This window comes from Polypterus senegalus, chromosome 1 (genome assembly GCF_016835505.1).
Source record: "Polypterus senegalus isolate Bchr_013 chromosome 1, ASM1683550v1, whole genome shotgun sequence".
In the NCBI taxonomy this organism is placed as follows: domain Eukaryota; kingdom Metazoa; phylum Chordata; class Cladistia; order Polypteriformes; family Polypteridae; genus Polypterus; species Polypterus senegalus.
The window spans coordinates 276,906,907-276,920,227 of record NC_053154.1 but is presented as its reverse complement, the minus strand read 5'-3'; positions in this window follow the sequence as shown (position 1 = coordinate 276,920,227).

The following is a 13,321-nucleotide window of genomic DNA, read 5'->3' as shown; positions in this document are numbered from 1 at the left end:
ACCCAGCACACCCTCCATGTAATGGTAGCAGTGGCCACTCATCAAATAAAGAGACTCACCTGTGCAGACCTTGACTGTATTCAGCTTATGTGCAACATCTCACCTTTTCCAGAAATGTTTTCTTGAGAATGTGTTAAAACTTCTTGCTCAAGATTAATTAACAGGAGATATGCTGCAAGAATGGGAGCACAATTCCACATATTTGTTAAGACTGGATGAAATAATGGTCCAGAATACGCAGTAACTGACAAAATGGGAGGGCAAGCTGCTACCAATGATGTATGGGGAAATTTTTAATTACTTTATCCTTCCAAGTGAACATTGACAATTTATAAGAGAAGCAAAGCAAACCAGTAATTCCGCAGAAGCAAAGTGGGTCATGTTCTTCTAAATCCAGGTAACATTGTGAATTTTCTGTTTTTAATGTAGAGATAGCATTAGATGTGATAACAATGTCGTGTGGATGCTCATTCAGTCATCGGGCCCTGTAACGACTGCAGGGAGCTCCTGCAGGGCTGTGCAGGGAAAGTCATTAGGTGGGTCATCTAGTGGACAAAGTGGGTGTGCTCTGGAAAAATCAATAATTCATAATCACTTGTAAGTGCCTAATCTGTCTAACTTCATATTTGATCGTTGCAATCCCATTTGGCACGGTTATCTTCCAAAATGCAGCAACACAAATGTAAACATGGCAAAATTGTGAGCGTCATAACCATCCAGTAACCTAGACAATACTGATGTAAGAACATATTCTATTTAGAATCACATGTCTGTCACTTGGGAAAAGACAACCCATAATAATAGCTAATGACCTTTCAAACAACACATACTCCATGATGCAAAAATAGCATGCTAAAGCATTGTGGGAGTGGTGCAAAATGTTGGACAGCCATGATTTTGCTGTGCAGTGCAAGGTTATCAAAAAAGTAAAATTACATTTTTCATATACATTTCTCTTGGTTTAAGATACTATGCATCTTTAAAATGAGGACATCATATCAAGTTACTTTTCTGGGTAGAGATGCTTGTCTGTTGACTTCCTTTCCATGGAGTGTAAGGAGCGCACACACACAGTTTCTTATGCACCCTTTTTACATTAATGAATTGCCTTCAGTCGGCGATGGCAGCCCTCCTCATATTTCAGTGTTCTGTATTCACATTCAGACCTGCACAACACTGTGTGCTTAAATCATTCCAAGTTCATGTCTCTTTTCATTAAAATAAACATTGATATTACAGCAGACCCAAATGTTTTCTGTCTACACCATATATTCTTGACTGGGAAAATACAAGATGGAGATAAACACAAGTTTTCCAAAATCAAAAATGGTGACACCCAATTTACTGCCTAGAATAAGGTGGATAATGGAGGACATAAACAATAAAACTAATATCTTTGCCATATTTTCTTCAGCTATTTCTTTTACTTAATTGGCATGAGTGAGTGCTGGCTTGTGAGTGCCACCTGGGACAGACTGGCAATCTGTTCAAAGCTGATCCCTGTCTTGCACCCAACACTGCTGGAACCGGCTGCAGCCCTAAATTGGATTAAACAGCTTTGGAAATGGATAGGAGGGATGGACAATAGCATGACAGACATTAGCAGTAAACAATGTAAAAGAAAGTCAGATGGGAGACTAATTTCGGCAGATGGTGTCTGACCACGTCTGGCATCCATTCGTATGACTGACTTCTCCCTGAGGCAGAGGCATACTGTTGTATGGACACCGTGATCACAATACACAGTCACAATCTAATTAGATATTTGTCTTCTGTATGGTTAATTAGCTGCCAAGAACCCAATAGACTTTCCAGTCTTAGTGTGAGGAAGCTTGGGGCTTCCCAGGCTGTGCGTGTATGAAATGACAGAATCCAGTATCAGCTTTCTTCATCTTTTTGTTTTTTATGGACCAGCTAGAGAAATGCTATACGTAAATGCTGTATTTTGTGTTATACCTGATCACCAAAGTTAGTTTCATATTCTAATCATCACTTCAGCTGTTTTACTTCTTCAGCCAGCTATTTCACCCACCCAGAATGCATATCATCAATGACTGGATTTCTGCTGACTAAAATCCTTAACTGGAATCTGTTCCTTTCAGAAGTTTTAATATTACATCTGAAAATACGTATTCAGTTGCATGTGGGGATGCAACCTATGCAGAATTTAGATCTTGTAATCATTAATTTAAGAGGGCTGCCATGATTTACTACGCATCAGTTGATATAGTGATACAGTAAATCCACATACAATAAATATTACAACAGGGGGCAGCATTGTGGCGCTGCGTAAGGGTTACTTACCTTGGCAGTGATATTCATGTCTCTGGTAACTCTTCCTATGAAGTCAGTAGACAGATTGGGAGAGCATGGATGGTCATGAGGACACTAGAAAGGGTGTGTGGATCTCCAAATATCTTTAAAAAAGGACAAAGGTCCAAGTCTTTAGAATCCTACTGCTTCCTGTCTTGCTATATGGTTGCAAGACATGGATGTTATCCAGTGACCTGAGATGAAGACTGGACTCCTTTGGTACTGTGTATCTTCGGAGAATCCTTGGGTACCGCTGATATGATTTTGTGTCGAATGAGCGGTGGCTCATGGAATCCCAAATAATGCACATTACCTGCATTCCGAGAGAGAGTCAGTTACAGCACTTCAGCCATGCGGCACGATTCCCTAAGGGTGATCCAGCTCACAGGATATTCATTGTTGAGGACCTGAGTGGCTGGACCAGGCCAAGGGGGCGCCCAAGTAATTCCTGGCTGCAGTATGCAATAGATAGAAGGGAATTTCTGGAGGGTGGGACTGAACTCCCTATCTACATGGAGGGTTGCTAGCCAGGATCCTGAACTTTTTTGTCATGTGGTGGGTACAGCAACATGCTGTACCAGTGCATGCTCCCCAACCTGACCTAATCTGAAATGCCTTAGATCTCCTACATGTGCTCATCTGTCGAAAGGGGCGGGACTATTGAAGAAGCTGGTAAAAAAGCAGCTCCAAGATCATCATTCACAGACATAGGACTTTGGTGGTATCTCCCAACTGCTTCATCCCTTTGCCTGCACCTCTCTGCTTCAGAGGCAGCTTGTACAGTATACTCTCTCTCAACTGGCCCCGTGAGACTTGCTGGTGATCACACATGCAGGCAGATTGATTCTAGCAGCCTGGAGACATGTCTGAAGTCCTCTAAGTGCTGTGTCTGCAACATGTCGATTGCATAGCTGCTTTCATGCCAGCTTCTCCAGGTTGTCTTGTCCTCCTCAGACAGCTTTCGACCACCTTCAGAGCTTGTAACTCTCAGGGTCAGACCCAAATGCGCTACACTATTATTTCTACAGCACACCTGGGTAGCTCTCACAGTACACCACTGTGCCACGGCATACTGGCTGAAAAACACTGCTCTACAGTTTTCACCACCTCGTCCTCCATCCCATTCTCTGATAGTGGATCAACGACTCAGTCGAACTCTTTATTGTTATAACTTTTTAAAATAAGGTGATACAGTAGTGATTATTTTATTCACTATGAAGATCTTCCATAATCCATAATACTTCTTTTTCCATCATTTTCAAGATTTTTTTAATTTACCTCATTAATAAATATATGAGTAAAATCTTCATATTTATAAACAAAAAGAATGAGATGTAAACCAGAATAAATTTTCTGACAATTCTAGAAAGTACTAAACATATCATTCCAAAAATATAATTCTAATACAGTATATACTTGAGCAGGTGCAAAAATAATTTTTAATTTCTTTATTTTTTCCCAGTTAATTCTGAGATTCATCAGGGGTGTCTTTTTGCTCCTACTCTGTTCAATACTTGCATGGACTGGGTGTTGGGCAAGGTCATGGGGTCCAGTGGCTCTGGTGCATCTGTTGGTGAAGAAACATTCACTAATCTTGACTTTGCTGATGCTGCTGTGATTTTCGCAGAGTCAATGGAAGCTGTGATCGGTGCTCTTGAGAGACTGAGCGAGGAGCCTGAGTGTCTGGGCTTATGAGTATCCTGGATAAAAACCAACATCCAGGCCTTTAATGACCTCTTGTGCATAGCCATCAGCAGTGTGTCTGTCTGCAGAGAGAATGTCGAACTTGTCGAGAGGTTTACTTACCTCGTCCGTGGCATTCATGTCTCTGGTGACTCTTCCTATGAAGTAAGTAGATGGATTGGGAGAGCATGGATGGTCATGAGGTCACTGGAAAGGAGTGTGGGGCATTCCAGATATCTTTGAAAAAGGACAAAGGTTCAAGTCTTTACAGTCCTGGTGCTTCCTGTTTTGCTATATGATTACAAGAAATCCACGCTATCCAGTGGCCTGAGATGAAGACTGGAATCCTTTGGTACTGTGTCTTTTCAGCGAATCTTTGGGTACTACTGGTTTCACTTTGTGTCGAATGAGTGGTTGCTCCCGGAATCCTGAAAGAGGCACATTACCTTCACTGTGAGGGAGTGTCAGTTACAGCACTACGGCCGTGTGGCGCAATTCCCTGAGGGTGATCCGGCTCATAAGATCCTCATTGTTGGGGACCCGAGTGGCTGGACTAGGCCAAGGGGACACCCACGTAACACCTCGCTGTGGAAGATAGAGGGTCATTTCATGGGGTGGGGACTGGACTGCATGTCTGCCTGGGGGGGCAGGCAACCAGGATTCTGAGCTGTTTCATTTTATGTTGGGTGTGGCAACACACTGTACCAGTGCATACTCCCCAACCTGACCTGATCTATATATTTTCATATTGTTTCATGTTATCTTTATATTTGTATGTGATCAGATAATTGTTACCACCCTGCATGTGTATACTCTAAATTGAATTTCCCATGTTACATAGTTGCCAGTACATCATGAGGCACACTCACACCTACCATCATTCATACTGGCCATTTTAAGCCACCAGTCAGCCTAATTTGGGATAAGAAAGGAAATGCCATATGTGTAACCTCTGATTCATGATTCATAAAACAGATGTTCACGACAAAGGCAAAAGTTGGTTGATTTTTACAACTGATTTTTATTAAAAAGACCGAAGCTGTGGAATGATTCACACGTATTAATATTTGAAAGTGGCATCTGAAAAGCATTGTTATACCCAGCAGGCTAAAATGGGCAATCTGTCAGGCTGATGTGTCTGATATTTGGTCTATTTTAAGCACAGTACATTTCTACTAAGTTGTGATGAAAAGTAGGTGTGATGATGATTACTTTCATTTAAACCTATCTATGTGTATTGTATTCACCCAACACACAATGGCCTCATATTAAGAACCTGAAAACTGAAAACTCCCGTTATGTGAAAACCTCACATGATTCTTTATGTGCATAAGGCTTACATCAAATCTACTGAAACAACCTTAAATCACTTTTTGATCAGCACATTTGGATTTCAATCCAATATGTCATTTAAAGATTATATTCAAATGACCATTACAGAGTTAAGAATTTTAGTTGTATGTAAGCTCATTACTGCTTCACATGCCATTGAGTCTTCACACAAAAATCTCAGGGACAGCACATTGTCTGGAATGCTGCATTTATTATAATGAAGATGTTTTTGGCTTACTATACACAATGTTAATGATTCACATTAAATTTCGCTCATTAGAAAAACTATCACACAAATATGTGATAGGTATTGAAAGCTGTAATGATAAAGAACTAGCAGACTACACATAAATCCAATTATAGTGGAATCTGCTTCAGGAAAACATTATAACAAGCAGCTAGAAAGAAATGGTTAAACTTTTTTGTTGGATAATTTTTACAACAGTTGGAAAATGGAGAGCAATTAGATTTTAATTTGGTATTAATATTCCAGAAGCAATAGACCATTTAAAACTATACAAAAGTTAAAAACATTAGGAAATGCTTTTTATATGTTTTTAACCCAAATCATTTTATTAGTTCACAGAGTATCATCCATTTGTTTTTTAAGGAGTACATTTTTTTAATTTCTATTTTAACATCCACATTAGTAGCAAATCTGAACCTCTCCCTTTACAAGTGGTTGTTAACTATGTCACCCCATAAATAACGGCAAATGCACTTTTAACAACCACAACCCAGAAGAACACGACATAACTGTTAGCCACAAACAAAAAGCATATAAGGAACAGACTGTGAAAAACATAACAATAAAATCAATTAAGTACAACACATGTGCAGAATCCTACAAAAGCAAGCTTTGTTTGAGAAGTTAAAAGCTTTCTATCAAGTTGAGATCAAGAGGAATGGAGGTAAATAACTTTTATGTGCTTCATTAATTGTACAATTATATATTACAACACGTTTGATAAAGAACAGCTGAACAACTATTAAGTGCATCAGTTGCCTTTTCTTGCTTATCCAGGGCAGGATGTAGGGAATCTGGAGTCTATCCCAGCAAGCATAAGACAAAGGAAGGAACAACCCCTGGACTAGGTGTCAGTCCATCACAGAGTGAAAACACACACACATATACACGCACATCCATTATGTTAAATTAATTTAATTCCCATCAACCCAAAACCTTTCCTAGAGAGCTAATAAAACTTCTAATAAGTTAATAGAGGCTTAGGTGGGAGTACTTACGAATAACATTAATACATTTTAGCCACATACTAAAAAGGCTTTGGACAGTTCATTGGTGGATTTTTTTTCTGATATTAAATAGAATAACATAACTGTGTATGAGGTGCAAATGAGGGAGAGGAGAACCAATGAAAAGTTGGGGTGCCAACTGGGCTACCCCATTTACTGCCAAAGTCCAAAAACACCCAACAAAATTAGCGTGAGGTGGCACAACAGAAATATGGTGTCCTCTCTTGCCATGGTGAGGTATTTGTACAACTTTTCTCAGCCTGGAGGAACATCCTCAGACGCCCATGCATGACATGTTATGTTATGGTGTGCCTGCGCCACCTCCACCTACTCAAAGCTTCATGATGCTCCAACAACGATGGATGGATTTAAAGGCAGAAGTCTACGTGACCATCATCATCATCAAGCCCTTCCGTGAGAACCCTAAATCCAAAGAGGACTGTTTCATTTATGTTAGGTAGAATGCCCAGAGGGGACTGGGCAGTCTCATGGTCTGGAATCCCTACAGATTTTATTTTTTCCCCAGCTGTCTGGAGTTTTTTTGTTTTTTATGTCCCCCCTGGCCATTGAACCTTACTCTTATTCGATGTTAATTAATGTTGATTTATTTTGTTTTCTTATTGTGTCTTTTATTTTTCTATTCTTTATTATGTAAAGCACTTTGAGCTACTGTTTGTATGAAAATGTGCTATATAAATAAATGTTGTTGTTGTTGTTGTTGTAGATTAAGATGTTTGCAAATAAGTAAGATAAGGCAACAAGCAAACAACTTAGTTTACAATATTATTTCAGATTTTCCTCTGTGCCATATTAACCCAACCTGCAATACTTTAAACATTGCTGTATGTGGATTGGGAATAACTGTGGCTCAAATTCTTTCTGACAGGCAAATTTTCTTGCCAGTTGGGTCAGCAGGTAGAACAATTGCAAAGCATGCTACATGACCAAGAAAGGTGGGTGCTTAATGACATCACTCTAAATTGGGAGCTAGGCCTAGATCCATTTTAGATCATGTAGGTCAGGGTAAATGTGTGCTATGAGAGATATTTGGTTAAATTACACCATAATTTGTATATTGATATATTGATGTGGTGTATATCTTGTCAATGATATTGTCAATGAGTTCTATTGTTTGTCTTGTCACAAGAATGGACAGGAGACATAAAAAGGTTTGGGGCAGCCACCCATATATTATGCCCTGGTTGCAAAAAGGATGGATTTTGTTGAGTTGTGTCTGGTTCAAAGTCCAAAACATAACTGATGACATGTGGCAAAGATGACGGCTTTACAGGTCTGGACTGGAAGTGACATCATCGCAGGCACCGGAGCTGGAAGTGACGTCGTCTGGGGAGGAAGTGATGCAATCATGGGCACCAGAACTGGAAGTGCCATCATCACAGGCTCCCAACAACCCAATTGCACCCCCCACACCCCATCCCCCTCCCACTCTCCGCCCACTACACCACAGAAAACCGGAAGTGACATCGTCTAGGCAGGAAGTGACATCATCACAGGCGACAGAACCCTGTGGAATTTCCCGTGAACGGTCTGACTTGTCACTATTTAAGCCCTTTAGCTGCCTCCCATGTGCACGTGTGTGACAGTCTGAAAATTTGAATGAAAGGTCTCTTTCTCAGTGCTACCTCAAATTATCAGAAGGAAAACTTTTTAAAACAGAGTGCTAAAGTGTAGAAACACTTCACGTATGTTCATTATTGTTTGATAGGATAGTTTCACCACATATAATGAAGATTGAATGAGGAAAACCCTGCAGGCACCTTAAAAACAACTGCAGGAGACAATGAATTTTATCAATACCAGGCTCCAGAAATTGTTTGGGTAATGAAGGATTAGACCAGTGTTTTTAAACTGATATAACAGTTAGAGTGTTGGAGTCACGTTAATGGTCAACTCAAAGATGGTCCTTTGTGAGCAAGTGTAGGTGTGTGCATTAGTCTGCATTGCAGTTACTGGGATACCTCCATTATCCTGAAGTGGCAAAGTATGCTAGAAAATGGATGGATGGAATGGTCTTTGTGACACGGTTTAAGAGTTAGTGTTTTATTTCTCACATAAATTAGGATGTTTGATGAAGAAAACTTTAAATAGCGAGCTTACCACAACAGTTTTTCAGCATATTGTCAAATTCCCACCATGCTCTGGAAGTGTATATGTTGTGCACAAGGGAAAACAAATCATCGCAGACCACTGTTTCTGTGGCTAAGAAGAGGAGCATTGATCACAAGGGGGCTTTTTCCATTCAAATCAGACTTCCTGAAACATAAAAAAGAAAAAAGAATGTACCACTGCTGTTTCTACAACACATTCAATAAAATGTTCAGATAAACAAATTGAAGAAAAAGCTGACCCAAGTTTAAAAATTCAGTTTCTGTTTGATTTTCTCTTCTTTGCATGTGGATGTTCACTTCCTCTGCTACCTGCAGGTGTAAGTCATGCTGAAGAAGGAGGTTGTTCAATATCGATATTTTTGATTGCATTGTACTGTGGTCAATGTGAAACACAGTAACTTTTTTTTTTTAATAAAAAGTCATTCAATTCTTGTACATGAACACAGGTGTACATTAGAAGGAATCCTACAGAGGAGAAATTAATTCATTCTCATTCACCCCAGGCAAGCTTCCAAGAGCCAGGAAAAAGAGTGACTGTTAAGAATATGTTTGTATTGGCTCATACAAAAAAACAAACATGCAAATGGAGTGGCTGCCTAGCGAGCTGAGAAAAGAAACCTTCAGGTACTGTAATTTGGACTTCATGTGAAGCAGGGTTTATGAATGCCATCTCTGCTAGGTGTGCAGCCATTTCGGTGTGTTTCTTAGAAAGTAACTGGATGCTGTAAGACTAATTGATGTGGTCTGGAGACAACTATAACCTTTGTAGACTACTTACCACACTCAATTTACAGGTCTTAAGAGACTGTTTACAGCTGCAATACAGCGAGAAAAGCAGCTTGCCTGTCAAAAGTGTATCATTAAGTAACATTTTAGTACAAAGCATGAACAATTCAAAGAGGACCACATAACAAGGATTGTGCAAATAAAAAATGAGAAAATCTGTTCCCATGGTTTTTAAAGAAGGTATTATTATAAGCTTTCCATCAATATACAGTAATTCAGATGTTAGCAAAAACACTCCACCTTGTGGAATATTCTAGCAACTAAAACTCAATATATCTTCCAGTAACACATTTACAAAAAGACATTTCAGGTATCTGTCAGGTATCTGGAATTAATCAGACTTTTTTGTAATGTAGATACAAGAATACTGCAGACCAAAATTTGCTTCTATCCAGTTTTCCCCAATGCAAATGCACCACACAAAAAGTGGCCTTTATCCTGACCTAAATTAACAATCATTTATAAATATGTATGTCACTCTAGGCAGTTATTATATTTGATCAAATTATACTTAACAATCCCACCATCAAAACAGAAAACAAATCTTTCAGTGCACATGCAAATGCCCCATATAACGTCAGGTTCATTAATTTCTAACAGTTTCAGCCAAGAAGCATCATTATACAGTATTAGTGAAACATGCTTAGCAAGCCTGTGGTTATAATTACACATAAAATATTGCATGCACTTGTATGTGCAAAACATCTGAAAATATTGTAGAAGAGTAATATTAGTGCATACTAGACTCCTTGATTGTAGCACTTTGAAATTTTACCTTTTTCTTGCTGTCTGAAAAACAAAGTTGAAGATAAACTTATTTATCCAACTCCTTCATAGAGCTATATCTGCTTTCACATATAAATGAAATACAGGTTTGAGAATTTAAATATATCAGGAGCTGATTTGCTTGTCCCAGGATAATAATGTTCCCAAATGAGTCTCAAATAAGGCAAATTTTAGTATTAAGGGTTTTGATTTTGCTCTGATCTTCCATATGTTTTTACTAATCATATATGCAATAAATGTCTTTATGGCTCATAGCAGTTGAGTCACGGACATGCTTGTGTTGGGTCTTCCCACGACTGTGTAGTAACACATTTTGTTCTGCAAGTTCATATTCGTCTCTCCTGCTGCTGCAAATGCTGTCTGATAGCTGCCCTGTGTCACTACCAGCAGCTCCCTGGCTGGATGACTGTGTATATGCGACTAGGGTGGATAAGTTATCTCAGGTATTACAGTAAAGAAGATAAAGAAGACTGAATCTGCCAGTCTAGTGACAGGAATATTTTTAGAAAAGCAAAGAACAAATTGCTCTCATTTATCTTGATTATTTTCATGGGTCCTGCAGGCATCACATGTTTTCTGGGCTCTGTTGGGAGTCACTCCATTTGCATATATGGAACAATACAAACAAGTTCTGAGCAGCCAGAGAATATATTTGTAATTGTGGACTGTTTCCTGTCTCGAAACAGTACCATCGTGACAGCATAAATCTCTAACAAAAGATGTTTTGCATTAAGTGTAATGTGCTTCTTGTAGCAATATTTTATAAACTGGCTTGATAAACGTCACTCTTATGGTAGTGTGAAAGATGTATTTGTTGGATCACTGAGAACTACAAGAACACCAAAAAATATCAAGGATGAGACAAGCATGACAGTGAAGCCCCCAACAATGCAGTATAACAATTGGTAGGATTAAATATTTCAAACTAAACTATTCGCCAAATTATTTATCAGGATTTATCATGTCACCTATATAAAATACAATTAACCAAGAAAAATCTGTTAGTAACAATGTAGCTGTGTTACTTAACTTTTCCTGCAGTTTAGTGAACTGTCAAATTAAAGTCAAGATGTTGAATTAGTTTCAAACTTATTTAGAAACATTTCCATTAATGATGGAGCTCTTTAGAAAAAAGATATTAAAACAAAGTTGTCCAAGACAAAAATAATGAATGGCATTGATTAATTATTGTAACACATTATTCCTTATCCATATTCTTTAAGCCATGACTCAAGGGATTAGGTCAAGTAGCCATTCATACCGCCCTTTTGAAAATGAACACATTCTTGAGCCACCCATAATGAACAATTTATTTTTCTCAGCTTTACTAAAGGTTAACACTAAGTATTTATAGTCAGAAATCTCATTCCTGTTTTGAATGATAACTATTGTTTTTTTAACAAAATATTTGCTTTTCACTTTTCTCTTTTAGTAAAGAGTTATTTACCTGTATTTATGCATCTCTTTGCCTTCATTATGGTAATAATCCTCTCCTTGGGTCCCACTATGGAACAAATTTTCCTATTTGCATCCTCAGATTGAAAAGTTTAAGAACTCCTAATCTAGCGAGTAAAAACAATAATGGTTTATGGAATCACAATATTATACAAGATGGTTGTCCGTAGCCTAAATGTAGTTGAAAAAGTGGTCCATGAAAGTAAACAGGTCTACTCAAATGATAAATCCATCCTTGAAATAAATACAAAGCAATGAAAATATTAGATAAGATAAGATAAATCTTTATTGTCATTGTCACTTTTACAAAAGAACAACAAAATTGAAGGTGCTGTTGACTCAGTGTAAGGCATAAAATGTAAGAAACAAGAAAAGGAATAGTAGTAAAAGTATGTAGCAAATATATACAAATTACACTTGTCATATACAAGTACAAATACAGTGTCTACAATAACAAAATAGTAGAGATAAACAGTAATAAGATAATCAATATATATGACATAAACACATCAGAGTTTTCAAAATAATATATATATATATATATTTATTTTTTTATTGAATTAATTATAAGAAAGTAACATTTCTTACAAACAAATCAAAGTTAACAAAACAAATTCAATTCAACCCTCGCCCATGAGGAAGAGAGAAAGGCCAACAGCCAGATTAAAACTCTAAGAGTAGAAAGTGAGCAGATCCTCTAAGTGAGAATGAGATTTTTTCCAATTTCAAATGGTATGTAACATCAGTTACCAACTGACTTAAAAGAGGTGAGTTAGGATTCTTCCAGTTGAGCAAAATATGTTTACGTGTCAATAGTGAAATAAAGGCAGTTACAGTTTGTATGTCCTTCTCCGCTTTAAATCCATCTGGAAGAACACCAAACACAGCTGATAATGGATTAGGAGGGATTGTGACACCAAGGCTGTCTGAAAGGCATTTAAAAATTTTGGTCCAGAATGATGTTAATTTGGTGAACATCCAAAACATATCACCCAATGATGCTAGAGCTCAATTGCAACGTTTGCAGGTTGGATCTTACATTGGAAACATTTTGGACAATTTTATACAAGATAGATGTGTTCGATAAAAGGTTTTAAGTTGAGTAATTGAATGCTTTACACATATGGAGCTAGAGTGAATTCTGTGCATGGCTGCCTTCCACTGCTTTTCTGAAATGTTGAGTAGGAGATCCTTTTTCCAGTGTACTGTGGGATCTTTAAAAGGAATGGACTTAAAATGTTTTTATATATTATAGAAATGTAGTCTGATCACTATCTCTTCTGGAACAGAAGTAGGTGGGAGGTGAGGAATATTGGGCAGATTTTGTTTAGCAAATTTTCTAATTTGAAAATAGTGGAAAAAATGTGTTGATGGGAAGCTAAATTTGGATTGTATTTGGTTGTATGATGCAAATACATCACCTATGTTCAAATCTCTTAGTGATTTAATCCCATACGTTTACTAAACATTAAAAAATGCATACGTTTGAGGGTGGAAAAAGGTGGTGATCGTGTAAAGGTACCACAGATAAAAGCATCTCTGTCTTAAAGAACTTCCTGCATTAGTTCCATATTCAGTGAATG